This window comes from Barbus barbus (genome assembly GCF_936440315.1).
Source record: "Barbus barbus genome assembly, chromosome: 25".
Lineage (NCBI taxonomy): Eukaryota > Metazoa > Chordata > Actinopteri > Cypriniformes > Cyprinidae > Barbus > Barbus barbus.
The window spans coordinates 28,310,047-28,323,870 of NC_136753.1; the positions used below are offsets into that span (position 1 = coordinate 28,310,047).

At 36.8% G+C, this 13,824-nt stretch overlaps 1 protein-coding gene across 5 annotated transcripts in view; it reads left to right on the forward strand.

Moving 5' to 3' along the window:
• The window catches only part of LOC306845361 (synaptotagmin-2-like), a 48,344-nt gene that overhangs the window by 18,092 nt on the left and 16,428 nt on the right, over window positions 1–13,824 (forward strand). The window contains exon 1 of one of the 5 annotated variants that reach the window (XM_079378118.1): window positions 10,781–10,974. The exons of 3 other annotated variants lie outside the window; for them this stretch is intronic. The gene's annotated coding sequence lies outside the window, so the exon portion shown is untranslated. Of the gene's footprint in view, window positions 1–10,780; window positions 10,975–13,824 lie in introns of those variants that run through there. One more of the 5 variants, XM_079378116.1, reaches the window with a different exon arrangement.

Consider the following 13,824-nt stretch of genomic DNA (forward strand, 5'->3'; position numbering starts at 1 on the left):
TGTTTACCATGGTGTAGCATCTCCTCTTCTTTTCAAAACAGTTTGAAGATGTCTGGGCATCGAGGTTATGAGTTTCTGGAGTTTTGGTGTTGGAATTTGGTCTCATTCTTCAGGTTTCCAGCTGCTGAAGAGTTTGTGGTCGTCTTTGATGTATTTTTCGTTTAATGATGCGGCAAATGTTCTCTATAGGTGAAAGATCTGGACTGCAGGCAGGCCAATTCAGCACCCGGACTCTTCTACTACGAAGCCATGCTGTTGTAATAGCTGCAGTATGTAGTTTTGCATTCTCCTGCTGAAATACACAATGCTTTCCCTGAAATAGACGTCATCTGGAGGGGAGCATATGTTCCTCTAAAACCTTTCAATACCTTTCAGCATTCATAGGGCCTTCCAAAACATGCATATGCCCTTATGCATCCCCATACCATCAGAGATGCTGGCTTTTGAACTGAACGCTGATAACACGCTGGAAGGCCTCCCTCCTCTTTAGCCCGGAGGACACGGCGTCCGTGATTTTCAACAAGAATGTTAAATTTGGACTCGTCTGACCATAGAACACTTTTCCACTTTGAAACAGTCCATTTTAAATGAGCCTTGGCCCACAGGACACGATGGCGCTTCTGGACATGTTCACATAAGGCTTCCTTATGTTCACATAAGGCTTCCTTTTTTTCATGATAGAGCTTTAGTTGACACCTGCAGATGGCATGACGGATTGTGTTTACCGACAGTGGTTTCTGGAAGTATTCCTGGGCCCATTTAGTAATGTCAATGACAGAATCATGCTGATGAGTGATGCAGTGTCGTCTGAGGACCTGAGGACCACTGACATCCAACAAAGGTCTTCAGCTGTGTCCCTTACGCAGAGATTTCTCCAGTTTCTCTGAATCTTTTGATGATGTTATGCACTGTAGATGATGAGATTTGCAAAGCCTTTGCAATTTAATGTTAAGTAACGTTGTTTTTAAAGTATTCCACAATCTTTTTACGCACTCTTTCACGGATTGGAGAGCCCCTGTCCATCTTTACTTCTGAGAGACTCTGCCTCTCTAAGACACCCCTTTTATAGCTAATCATGTTACAGATGTGATGTCAATTAACTTAATTAGTTGTTAGATGTTCTCCCAGCTGAATCTTTTCAAAATTTCTTTGAAAAATTTCTGTAGCAGGGATCAAATTTGAAATGAGCTCATTTAGTGGATAAAAGTGTAAAATTTCTCTTTTATGTTCTCTGTGTTCTATTGTGAATAAAATATTGGCTCATGTGATTTGAAAGTCTTTTAATTTTCATTTTATTCAAATTTAAAAAACGTCCCAACATTTCCGGAATTCGGGTTGTACATATTATTAGATTAGTGTTTAGAGCCTCAGTGCGTTACTTTTTGCAGCATTTCATCAGAATATTACCAGAAATTAGTGATGAGTTCCTCAGCTAGAGCTCTCATTTGTATACAGATTTGCATGGAATACGGTGTTGGACGTTGAAATTACAGTTCAGTATTTGCATATCATGCCGCTTTTTTGAGTTTTGCCTGGTAGTAATGCTCAAATTCTATAAGAGCATGTTTTTGTACAGCTCTTTGTTTAACAAAACATTTCATTAAATCTTCTGTATTGATTTACATAATTGGGCAATGGATGACTGTTTAAGTTGAATGCGTCCACATGTAATTTTTTTTGCTGTTTTCATAATACAAAGCAACTTCACAGATAAGTCTGCTTCAATACCACCATGAACAGGTGAAAGGTGACAGCTGAAAGGAAAAAGATGAAGGAAGAAACCCAACTCTCATGGTTTGATATTTCCTGATTTGCTCTGTAATGCATCTTTAGGCTGAAGACTAATTGAAATAGAAAGCCCAATTATTGATCATGTGGTTAATTAGAGCAAATGGGCTCAGGCCAATCTGTCTAGTCACATTCTGATAAAGAGTGTGTAATTATTACACATCGAGGTGAAAGCATTTGAGCTTTGACATAAATAACATCCACCCCATAATCAAAAGACAGAAAAAATATAGTATTTTGCTTAAAGAAAATGTTTTAAAAATATGCTCAATACTGTGATTCGAAAAGAAAGGCTTTTTATCTGATGAGAATCACATTTGATAATTGGAATTATGAAAATGTGTTTAAATTTTATAATTTTTTATAGACTTTTAAAATGAAATGTTTAAATGAATATAAACATATTTATTACATTATTTATTAAGGGTGAATTGATATCTGTAACCTGATAATTTTTATAAGATTGAATCTATGTTTTAACAGCTAATCTATTAATTTAACCCTGCCATGAAACAGGATAATCCTGTGGCTGAATTGTGGAGTGGAGGCTTATCGAATCTAACTGCTTTGATTAAGAAACAATGCCTTGTTGTGCTGCAGCGTAATAGATGCTAAAGCAAGGTGTGCTCTCGATAAAAGCATCACTCTAGTGGCCGAGAGTGAATGAAGCTCTTCAGCTTTTCATACAGATTAAATTATAGTTCAGAGTAATAAAAATGTCATGCAAACCCACTGATGCTGACTCATAATGGAACTTTGTACTTGCACTGTATTTGACTTGGTTTCTGACAGCCATTTCCCATTTTTTCAGAGGGCATGCGATGCTACTTTGGTACAAGCACACCAAATTGAGGTGTGAAATTAATTACATGAATACTAATACTAGGAAATGACCTCAGAGAGTGTGGCAGATCTGTGTTTGATTTTGAAGTAATGGATATTATAATAGGACACTGCTCGAAGACTTACAGCATGGAAACTTGTGCAGAAAACTAGAAGGACATTTAGTTTTTTAATACATCATATTCCATTGATATGCTAGTGTACTAATATTAACTTTAAGCATATTTACAGATTTAAAATGTATTTTTATTTTTCGTGAAAACAGACCCAACTTCCTGTTTGAAAAGGAAGTATATGCCATCTGTGTGTTTCCAGTGATAGCATGGTGCTACACCTGACAGACTACTGCTTACCTAGCTGACTGTGTTAATGAACCGTGTGTGCATGTGTGTGTGTGTGTGTGTGTGTGTGTGTGAATGAATCACTCCACTCAATGCGCCCTCTAGCTTTATATTTCCGGCTAAACCCCTGCATTGCAGCATTACTTGCAGAAGCAGAGAAAGAGAGAGAGAGCAGGAGAGTGAGAAAACCTGGTCCAAATCACATCAGAGAGAAGCCCTTACTCCACTGAAGTTATGTGCCATTCAGGATTGTGTTGAGAATTGGCTTTTAAAACCCAGTTTGGTTTCTGAATTTGAATTTAACTGAGGAGTCAAGTAAGGTGTAGAAATGTCATTTGAATTTGAATATATGGAAACAGAATTAAACTGCTGTAGGTTTCTCTTTTAATAATACATTTTATTTTCTATATGAATTATCCATGAGATAATATTAGTAATCAATTTTTAAAATGCCACCTACAGAAATGTGTATATACTTATTATAATTTAATAGATTTTTATATTTAATACGCATTTATTTATTTTTATAGGTGTTTATTTATAGTATATGTTGTATTAAAATTTGTATTGTTGTTTATTTTTATTAATTAATTGAATCGGAAAACAATGTGGTGGACATTTTGTAGCAAAATTCAGTTTTGTTGATGATTAGTTGATTATTTTTGTTTCTTGTGTTGGACTATCGAAGTCCCTCTGGTCTGACTGTGTACTGAATTTCTTTGAATTGTAATTCAGTAAATTCCTCTTCCTGTCAGCATTTCCAATTTCAATTAAACATCCAGTGGCTTTAGGCAACCACAACCTCAAATTCACCCTCATGAACTAAACGGGGGCCTGATCTTAATTTCTGAGCTCTGCTCTTAGAGTCTACCGTGGTAAATTCCAGCATACCTCCTTAACCTCCATGTCAGGCGGTTTGTTTTAGACTCCTGCACAAAAGCAGTAGTTTAAGGTCCTTGTTTGAGTCGGCATTAAATATTTAAACCGTTTTCTAGGCTGAGTGAACTTGTGTGTTTTTTAATACAATTAATATGTATGGGCAGCTGCTGGTTTGTGAGTGTGTATGAATAGACCTCAAGAAGATCAATAATTCAGTGCATCTCCTGCTGTCCCAGCTACTTCTACAGTGACCTCTCACCACGGCGTCTTTATGTATATATCGCACTGCGCCCTAACACACCTATGATTCACATGTAACGTCACATTCATACTTATGCAATTATGTGAGCACAAACTATTCTAGCCAAACACAGTTGTCTTCTGAAATGGGAATGCTAACAGTTAGATCTCTCTAAGTATATTGTTTTCTCTACCGATTCTTCTACTGTCATGGCTGACTGTCAGCATTTTAGCTAGTTATACCTGAATATAAGCTATACCTGTAAAACAACACATCTGTTTTAAAGGAATAGTTCACCCAAAAACAAACAAACCAAAAAAATCCTGCAAATGTACTCACATTGAAGATGTAGATGAGTTTCTTCACGTGAACAGATTTGGAGAAATGTAGCATTGCCTTGCCTTGTGTAGAAATGAGAGTCCAAACAGCTGATAAAAACATCACAATTATCCACACCACTCCAGGCCATCAATTAACATCTCGTGAAGACAAAAGCTGCATGTTTGTAAGAGACAAATCCATCATTAAGAGGTTTTAACTTTAAAGCTTCTGGCTAAAATACCAGTCCATAATCCATAATATCGCCTTCTCCCGTTATAAATTCCATCCACCATTGTGCTCTCGCATCAAAATACACCCACATGTTTGTTTTGAACTGTTCTGGTTTGTAAGTGGTGCTTGATATGTGCAAGATTTTTTTCACTGGAGAAGACCGCTTTATGGATGGAGTATTGGGGTTGCCACTATATTAACACAAGAAGACATTACATATGTAAAACACTGCAAAACATTGCCATCTGCATACTTACAGTGTGTGTTTGCACTTAGCATGAGATACTACATGTGCAGCATCTGTCTAAACTCTAAAATAAGTACAGAACTGTACAGAATATCTTCCTGAAAGTTTTGCTGCAATATACCTGCATCATATGTAGGGATGTGCAGGTCTAGTCGACTAAACGGTACAGCTCCTACTAGTCGACACTGAAAACAAAAAAAAACATAATGATTTTATCATTCAAATTACCATCATTTCAACGTTACATTTAAAACATTTTAAATAACAAGTTAAAATAAAACTTTTGAAAAAGAATACATATCAAAATATTTAAATATATAAATATTTTTAAAAGCGTATCTGGGCAGAAACTACATTTTTACCTCAGACCTCGCATGTGTTTTCTACATGTCAGTTGCGGCGAGCTCAAAATGACCACGCGAAAGACCAGCAAGGTGTGGGATTTGTTTTTATTGAAGGAGATGGAAAAGTTGTGTAATGTCAAATTGGCTTACAGTAACTCTACTGGAGCGATGTGTAATCTTATTGAATACAGGCACACATGCCAAAGCCAGCAAATGTCAATCTTTCATACGTCGCTGCGGTCCGTGATCCCATCCGTGCGATCTATTCTTCTAAATGAAGACCCACTTCGGTGGTGCTGCGGGATTTCCAGGCTCTATTCGAAACTGTCTGTAAAGCGGCAGCCCCTCACGGACGACTGCCTCACACAAAACACAAAATAAAGTCCAGGCCTGGTCCTCTCTTGTCTTCCACTGTCGTCACTCCTCCTTTTATCCTTCCGGAGCTCCTCCGTGGGACTCGAGACCGGTGACTGGCGCAGGTGTCGCTCATTATCATTAAATCACTGAACAAATGTGCATGCTCCGAGTAAATAAAACTAGCATTCTTTTGTTTTTAGACAATATACCTACCACGAAGTACATTTTTAAAAGCCATTTTAATGCTATTCCTTGATAAATGTTCCTATTTTTTTTTACTTTTGTTTTAATATGTTGGCTAACTTTATATGAAAATGAAGAATTCTGTCAGTCTATTGATTGATTTTCCATTTCTGCATTGCTCCAGCCGATCTGAATAAATAAGCTTATGTTGAGTGTATGCTCTTTCTTTTTTTCTGTATAACAACCGCCTAATATTAAATGAGGCAAGCATATGGCATAATCATGACCTATTTTTAGCAGAATTCATTGACGGATTTGACAGTGTGATTGAAAGATTTAAGTATTTCAAGTGTAGGCTGTTATATAGACACGCACATTTTTTTTTCTTTTGCCATTTTTTGGGGGTTTCTAGCTTTTAGGCTAGTCAAATTAGTCGTAGCGCACATCCCTAATCATATGTGTCCTGTGGGCCTGAAGCAATGCTGAATGTTTCATTAGTGCTGATTGAGGCGAGCATCACTTTTATAACTGATCATATTTGAGGGTTATGGATTTGAACAAACCCCTAAACTTATTGTTAGGGGTTTGTTCAAATTCTTATGATTCAACTTTGCCTCGTATTTGTGTACTTTATGAAACGCAGGTAGATACTGTTTAAACTGAGTTTCCGTGGTATAATCACGCAAGGACTTGATGCCTGAACCAGAAAATTCACTGCCTAAGGGCTTCTGAGCTAAACAAATTATATCAATTAATCCAGCTGAACTGAATGTAATTGCCTTTGTGAGTATGATGGATGAAATGCATATTGTTTCCGCGTTCCCTGTTAGGAGTTTGGATGCTTTGATTCTAGAATATTTTGAAGTTTAGTGCACACTCACTCACACAAAATAGCTTAATTGTGACCTTTACATAACATGATTTAGTTGTTTTTACTAATTAAATATAATGCGATATTTAACATTAATTTAATATGTACATTTTATGCGGTATTAAATACTATTTTAATTAATATGCATGCCTGCAGAATTTCAGTGTCCATTATTCAAAAAGTTCTCAGCTCTGTTGAATGCATTTCACCATTTTCACCTTCAAAAAAAGTGCAGAATCCATTTGGGATTGGTGATATGTTATATTTCAATAAAAACAGAAAGAAGTGAAGTAAGAAAATGAGATTTGCTGCAGTTTGTGTCTCTTAAGTTGGCGTGCCATAATTAGGAAACATCCCATTCGACATGGCAGACTTTGTGGGGCATTTCAGTCATTCTTCCCCAGCTCGCGTCTGATTGGACCAAACGCACCAGCGCAGCTGTAAATCCATCTGGCTCGGGATAGCCATTCTGTTTCAGTGTATAAATCATGTAACAATCAGTGAAAGAGGTTCTGTCGCAGTGACAAAGTAACCCATGAGAGCAGAAGAATCTGGTACGTTATCATGTGTAAGTTCAGTACATTACAGTACATTAGACCTGTACTGCACAAATTATTTCCTACAGAATTATGCCATTTTTCCACCACAGTGTGTGCAAAAATGAGAAAGGGTTTCGAATCTGATGTAACTGTACTCTATCAGCATAAGTGCAAAGTTATTTCACGACCAAATAACTGGACGATGGTCAACTGTATGATGTAATTATAACTCATCATCTTGAATGGAAACAATTAAAGATTACACTTGAATCTGTGACACTTACTGTTAATTCATGAAGTCACATCTTCCTATGAAATCACACACTTCTTTAGAGCTAAAATTGGGACATTGTCTACAATTTTGGGTTAATTAGATGGACTCGAGCTGCTAGATTCATCTATCGTGGTCTATATAGGTCATTTCTTGGGATGGAAGTAGGTTAGATTATTGTCAGGAAATTCATATCTTCTATCAGGGACTTGAAAGCCTGACATGATGATCTTTATAACGTCTACAGTGATAATTGAGGGTTATTGTATTTCCTGATATTTAATAGCCTTCACTAACCGTTGAGTAAATCTTCATGAATTTAATATTGACTCACTCAAACTGATGATTCAGCTTTGGTGCACAAGCATCAGGTTTCATAGAAAAAGCAGTACCTGGAAGTGCAGCTCAGTTTGCATGGGTTAACACCACTGGATTGGGGATGACGGACCCCATCTGGCAGGGCCCGGCTGGGCTGTGTTATTAATGCATGGACCCAGGCTACCTCTGCACTTATTAGATGCACACTAGAGTATTCACGTAGAGAGGATTTCCCTAAAACCAACGGACAGAGCTTTTATTATTTATTATATGTGGTAATAATGTTAATATATTGGCAATATGTGATATCTACCATTTTAATATTGTTTTAAATGTGGCATGAAGAACACACAAAATTCAATTTTTCTTGCAGTTTGATTCGGCATTTATTAATCTGCCAGCATTTGCAATTTTTGATATCAGCTTGGCCAGTTAACAGAAAGGTTGTGATCATTTAAAAATAAATAAATAAAGTAAATGTTTGTTTAATTTGACCAATTTTGTGTTCACCTCATATGCCATTTTTAAATGATATTATGTTCTGGTTCCCAGATGATCTGGGTTTTTCAATGGCTGATGTCAAAACTCATCTAGAGAACAAGGTGGACAGCTTGTCAGTGTATTGCTATTACATTTTGGCATTATATCAATAATCCTTCAATTTAGCAGTGTTATTTAACTATTGTTTATATACTATTGTAGCATTCAATAATCATTTTGAATTAGTTATTTTTATGTTTTCTGTTTCAGTTTATATTTTATGTGCTGTTAATAGTTTTTTTAAATATCTCTGTATAGCTTCAGTTTTTATTTCAATTTGAGTAATTTTAGTACTTAAACTTTATATTATTTCAGTTTTCATTTCTGTTTTTTTGTTGGGGTTTTTTGTCTGTTTTTCATCAATTATTTTCTGTTTTTATTTAATATTTATATTTTGTTTCAAGTTTATTTAAATTGTTTTAAATAATTTTTACTTTTGCTTAATAATAACAGCAATGCTCTTTAGTTAATGTCATTGGCTTTGAAAAGAAAAAAAACGTATCGGTTGACCTCTGATGTAAACATTTGCTGGTGTGTATTTGCTGTTCTCTAATCCTCATCAGTGCTGTCAGTGCTCTATTCCCTCTGCGCTCCAGCCAGGGCATTTTCCCCGTCGGTCTCTCTCTCTCTTTCTCTCTCTCTATCTCTCTTTCTCGTCCCCACTGTTGTTAATTTCTTTGAATAATCAGTATTGACATCAGCTGTATTGCTGCGCTGTCAGCTCTATTGTGGGAGATCACAGGGCACTGCAGCCTACTGGGCAATGAATCTTGCATTCATGTCCATCTATATTCATGCATATTTCTTTATTCATCCTTTTTTCCATTGTCTGGACTCAAATGAGCTGAGGAAACTCTTCTGCACAGCACAGGATCTGATTAGTAGTGGTGCTGGCTATTGCTACTACTGCTCATATTGTACATAGGGATTTGAGGATTAATGTAACTCATCTTGTTTGTTTTACAGCCATGAATGGCACCTCGAATTGTGCACTTTGTTTAGGAGAGGTGTGCTGTTATTTTTTTAAATAGTTCAGTGCAATTTTTACCTAGCAGATGATAAAACAGGCAAAGAATCCCCTAGGCGCACACTGATGAAGAGACACAAGCTATATCTAGAGACCAGAATATCACAGAGACTTGCTAGTGCAGCACTTTTTTTCATGCAATACAGTAAGACACCACCTAGCAACCAGCCAAAACTCCCTGGCAACACCCTAACAGCCATCCACAACGTTCTAACATCATGGCAGTGAGTTTTGCACAGGAAAGGACCACTCAACAATGTAAAATGTAATGCAATACAACATAAAAGCTAGTTTTTTACCTATTGGTTTAAATCCCATAATATTTCTCTCATGCAATAACAAATGTTGCCTGCCATTCATTTTGCCCCAGGAACAGTTTGTGCTTTAAAAAAATTAGATATATCACAGTGTTCCTGGCTCACGTCGAGTATTGCAGTTGATGAAACACTGCACTTAATTTTTTTTATTCAGTGTTTAAATTGTTAAACAACAATTTATAACCACTCATGCCAGCACTGTAGCCCTCATCCAAAAATTTCAGGACTAGGGCTGGGTATCAAGTTCGATACTTTTTAGGCACCGACCGAATAGCCTCGATACCACCGAGTATCGAAAAACGTCTTGTCGTTCGGTACCAAATTTCGATACCTACGGGGTTAATCTCATTAACGTCAGTCAGCCAATAAGCCTGCTGCACTAGGTGTGTCTGACTAGAAGCGATGCGATGATTGATCAGTGTTTGACATCCGCGAGACTTATTTATTGTGTTGGATATATTATGGTGTTGGATATAGTTTTTTGAGATAATGTAATCTTGTTAAAACTTATTTCATAAAATTGGTATCGAAAAAAGTATCGTTCAGGAACCGGTATCGAACTCAGGGTATCGGTATCGATATCGGAAAAAATTTAACGATACCCAGCCCTATTCAGGACTAGCTGTAACCATGGCTATTTTTATGAATATTTCCATAATAATGTGACACATTATGTCTTGCAAAATGTCACATAGTTGCCAGTAACCGTGCCGCACATAGCTCAGATTTCTTCATTTTGTTTTTCCTCTCAGGATTGTGTACCGCACATCTCCTGGTTTATTACAGACCATCCTCGTGAGACGCGCATGAGAAATTGCATCGTATTGTCTTTGTTATTCCGTTTCCCTCCCACACAGCACAAGTTTCGCTGCACACCTGGACAGTTTCCCCATGACATTTCAGCAGCCAAACCCTGAGGGGGTGGACGATTTTACATATTGATCAGTGGAGATTGTCCTCCACTAGCGGCTCAGGGCGTAGCACACTGCATTCGGCCGAGTGTGAGCAGAATCCATAATGAGAGAGAGAGCGAGAGACAACGAGAGGACAGGAAGAGAGATGGTAACGCTAAACAGGACGGAAGAACAGAAGAGAGTTCAAAGGTAGCGATAGAGCGACTGTGAGATAAAGTTGAAAGAGGGAGGTTTGTGTTTAATGAAAGAGCGGGGAGTGTGCAGCAGCGAGATTCAGACTGTGCTGCAGTGGGGGGACTGCAGCTTGCGCAGATGCGAGGGAGATCGTGGGATGCGCTCTAGCCTGTGCTGCTCTCCCGTTTTGGATGGGTGCTCCATTAGGGAGGACAGAACTCTAGACTGGTAAGGGCTTTCCCATTTCTGCAAGACCCCACCTCCCCGACTGACTCCATCCAAAAAGCATGCTAACATTTTTTACGCTGTTCAATAGTTGTTTGCACGGACAATAGCAGGTTGTTTTCATTTCGCCTTCTGCATCATAAAAAGTTTGCCTCCACTCTCTGATTTTAGAAGTGAGTTTGAAGCGGGACATGAATGCATGAAGCCCTGAAGATCAAGCTTCTTGATGTAGAATCTTGCGTACATGATGTACAAAAGACTACAAAAGAACAAATCAATTGCTAGTCTTATCCCACTTAATTGACGCTACATATATTTGAAGCAGAGTGAAAGTTTTTTTTTTACTAATTAATTCCACATTGGTCCAGGCTGGTTTATGTTAGTTTAGCTCATTCATGTTAGTTTAACTACATTTGCAGAAGTTTTGTTAAGGTTGCCTGCATTAAATCTTTAAAAGATACCAAATATATACAGTTTTGAACTGTATTTTCTGCTGTTTTCCAACTTTAATTTATTTTTATATTTTATTTTATTTATATATTTATTTATTTTTGTTTGTTTATTCATTTATGTGTGTGTGTATGTATGTATTTTTTTATTTCTGCACAGCCAGTCATTTGTTTTATTTATTTATTTGTTTGATGACACAGTTTACATATGTTTCCCCTCTCTCTCTCTTTTTTTTTTTTTTGATGTGTTCATGGACTGACACTGCTGTAAATTGTATGTAGGCTATTTAATTTATTAAATATATGTTTAATTAATTTATATTTATTTATTTAATTAAATATATGTTATATATTTATGTTTTTATTGTACAATCAAAAAGTTTACATATATTTCCTCCCATGTTTTGATGTTCTCTGTATCCTGTCCTGTATTCTGTATGTCTGGTCATGGACTTTTTAAAATTTTATTTATTTTTTTTATAAACAAAAAAAATTATGTTCCTAAACGTCATGTTTAAAAAAAAAAACTCTGCTTTTACACATCACTCAAACAATCTTTTCCTTGTCTAAGTAGGCGTACACTACATATGGTAGTGACCAGCTGTGGCGGTTATTTCAGATGAGTAGTGTTGCTTTGCTGGGTTACTGGACTGGTTATTGATTTTTCTATAATCTGCAGGACTGTCCATCACAGATCTCCTCAGGAGAAAACCCTTTGCAGATATTCCAGAAACAGCATTGCATTGAGATTCAGTTGAGAGCGTGAGATCTCTGAGATAAGCAGGCTCTTCAGTGCAGATGGCATTGCCAAGGGTGTATATACTACTGTAAATGGATGTTATCAGGGTTGCGTGAGGATAGTTGTCATGCTAGCGGCTGTGCCAGTGAAGGAGATGTGACTATCTGTCTCCATTCATTAGATGAGACGTTTATGAAGCTCTCTGGTTGTGTAAGGATGGTTCTCGGGAGAGCTTGAATGCTAACAGGGTCTTTAAGGCAGTTAAGAAGTACATAAAATAACAGCATATCAATGACAGAGCACATAAAGATCACTGCCTGTAGCTTTAGCTTTACCTATAATTTGATTTGCTTTATGGCAGATACGATTTCTGACCTTATTGATTTCCTCGTGGATTTGTTTCTCTGGTTTTTCCACACCAACAGAAGCAAACTCTCACTCTGCAATCTCTAATTTCTTCTGTTTCCAGGTCGGACGTGGTCTAGACGAATGTATGTCTATATCCAGAGTGTTCCCGTCGCTGACACACATAATCAGGGTGAAACCCCGTGCGCCGACTGACCGCTTATCCCAGTTCTGTCCGCATGTCTTGGATGCTCATTTAGAGCGAGCTGTAAATTAATTTGTCTCCACAATTCAGACAGATCACATCTCAGCCTCTTCAGTGTTCATCCTCTTCAGACCCAACATAATCAGCCTAGATTTGCATGTACCATTCATGAATTTGGTAGTGTCTTACAGGCAGATCATATCATATATTTCATCAGTATCTGTTTTTCCTTGAAATGAATCAATAGACATATGATCAAACAGTAAATCAAGCATATTATTTTTTTCCATTTTTTTTTAAATATTAAAATATAAAATTATAATATATAATCAAATAGTTACATCAGAGGTTAATAAAAGGAAATATATTAAAGGTTTGTGGCTGTGTGAATCAAAACTTACAAACCCTTTTAAATATGAAAATATAATATTATAACATGTAATCCGATATTTTGTAATGTAGTTAATATAATATATCAATATAATTTATATTATTATATTTAATAAAATACACACACACACACACACATATATATAATACTATATTAATATATAATGTTTAATACATAATATTTCATATATACTTTAAAATATATAAAATTTTGTTAATCAAAGCCTATAAATAGTTTAGTTATTTTCATAATTTATTTATTTATTGCTTTGTTTTGAAGTTTTATATGTTGTAATTAATAACAGAGCTGTTTTTTTTTATTGAAGACTACTGAAATTTGTATTGGGAACATTGCCAATACAAAGCCCCCCGAACTGATCAAAAGCCCCTTATACACACCAGCTATGGCAGAGTGTCCTCATGACTATCAGGGTGTGAGCGTGCTGTACTCTTGAGGAACAGAGATGGTGACACAGCGTTGTCAGTCAATAAAGCAGCTCTGAGCACAAATGTCAGTGGCACGCAGCAGGTGAGCTCTGCAGCGGCGGACAACAGTGGATAGATGTCGAGCTACTCCACAAAATCAATGCAGCCCCTCGAACGCTGGTATCATCAGTGATTGCTACCTAAATAGTGCAGATTGGTTTTGCATGTATTGAAGGGTGGAGGCTGAGGATCTTGTCATTTTGAAGATTTATCCAGCATGGATTGGAAGGGAGATGTGC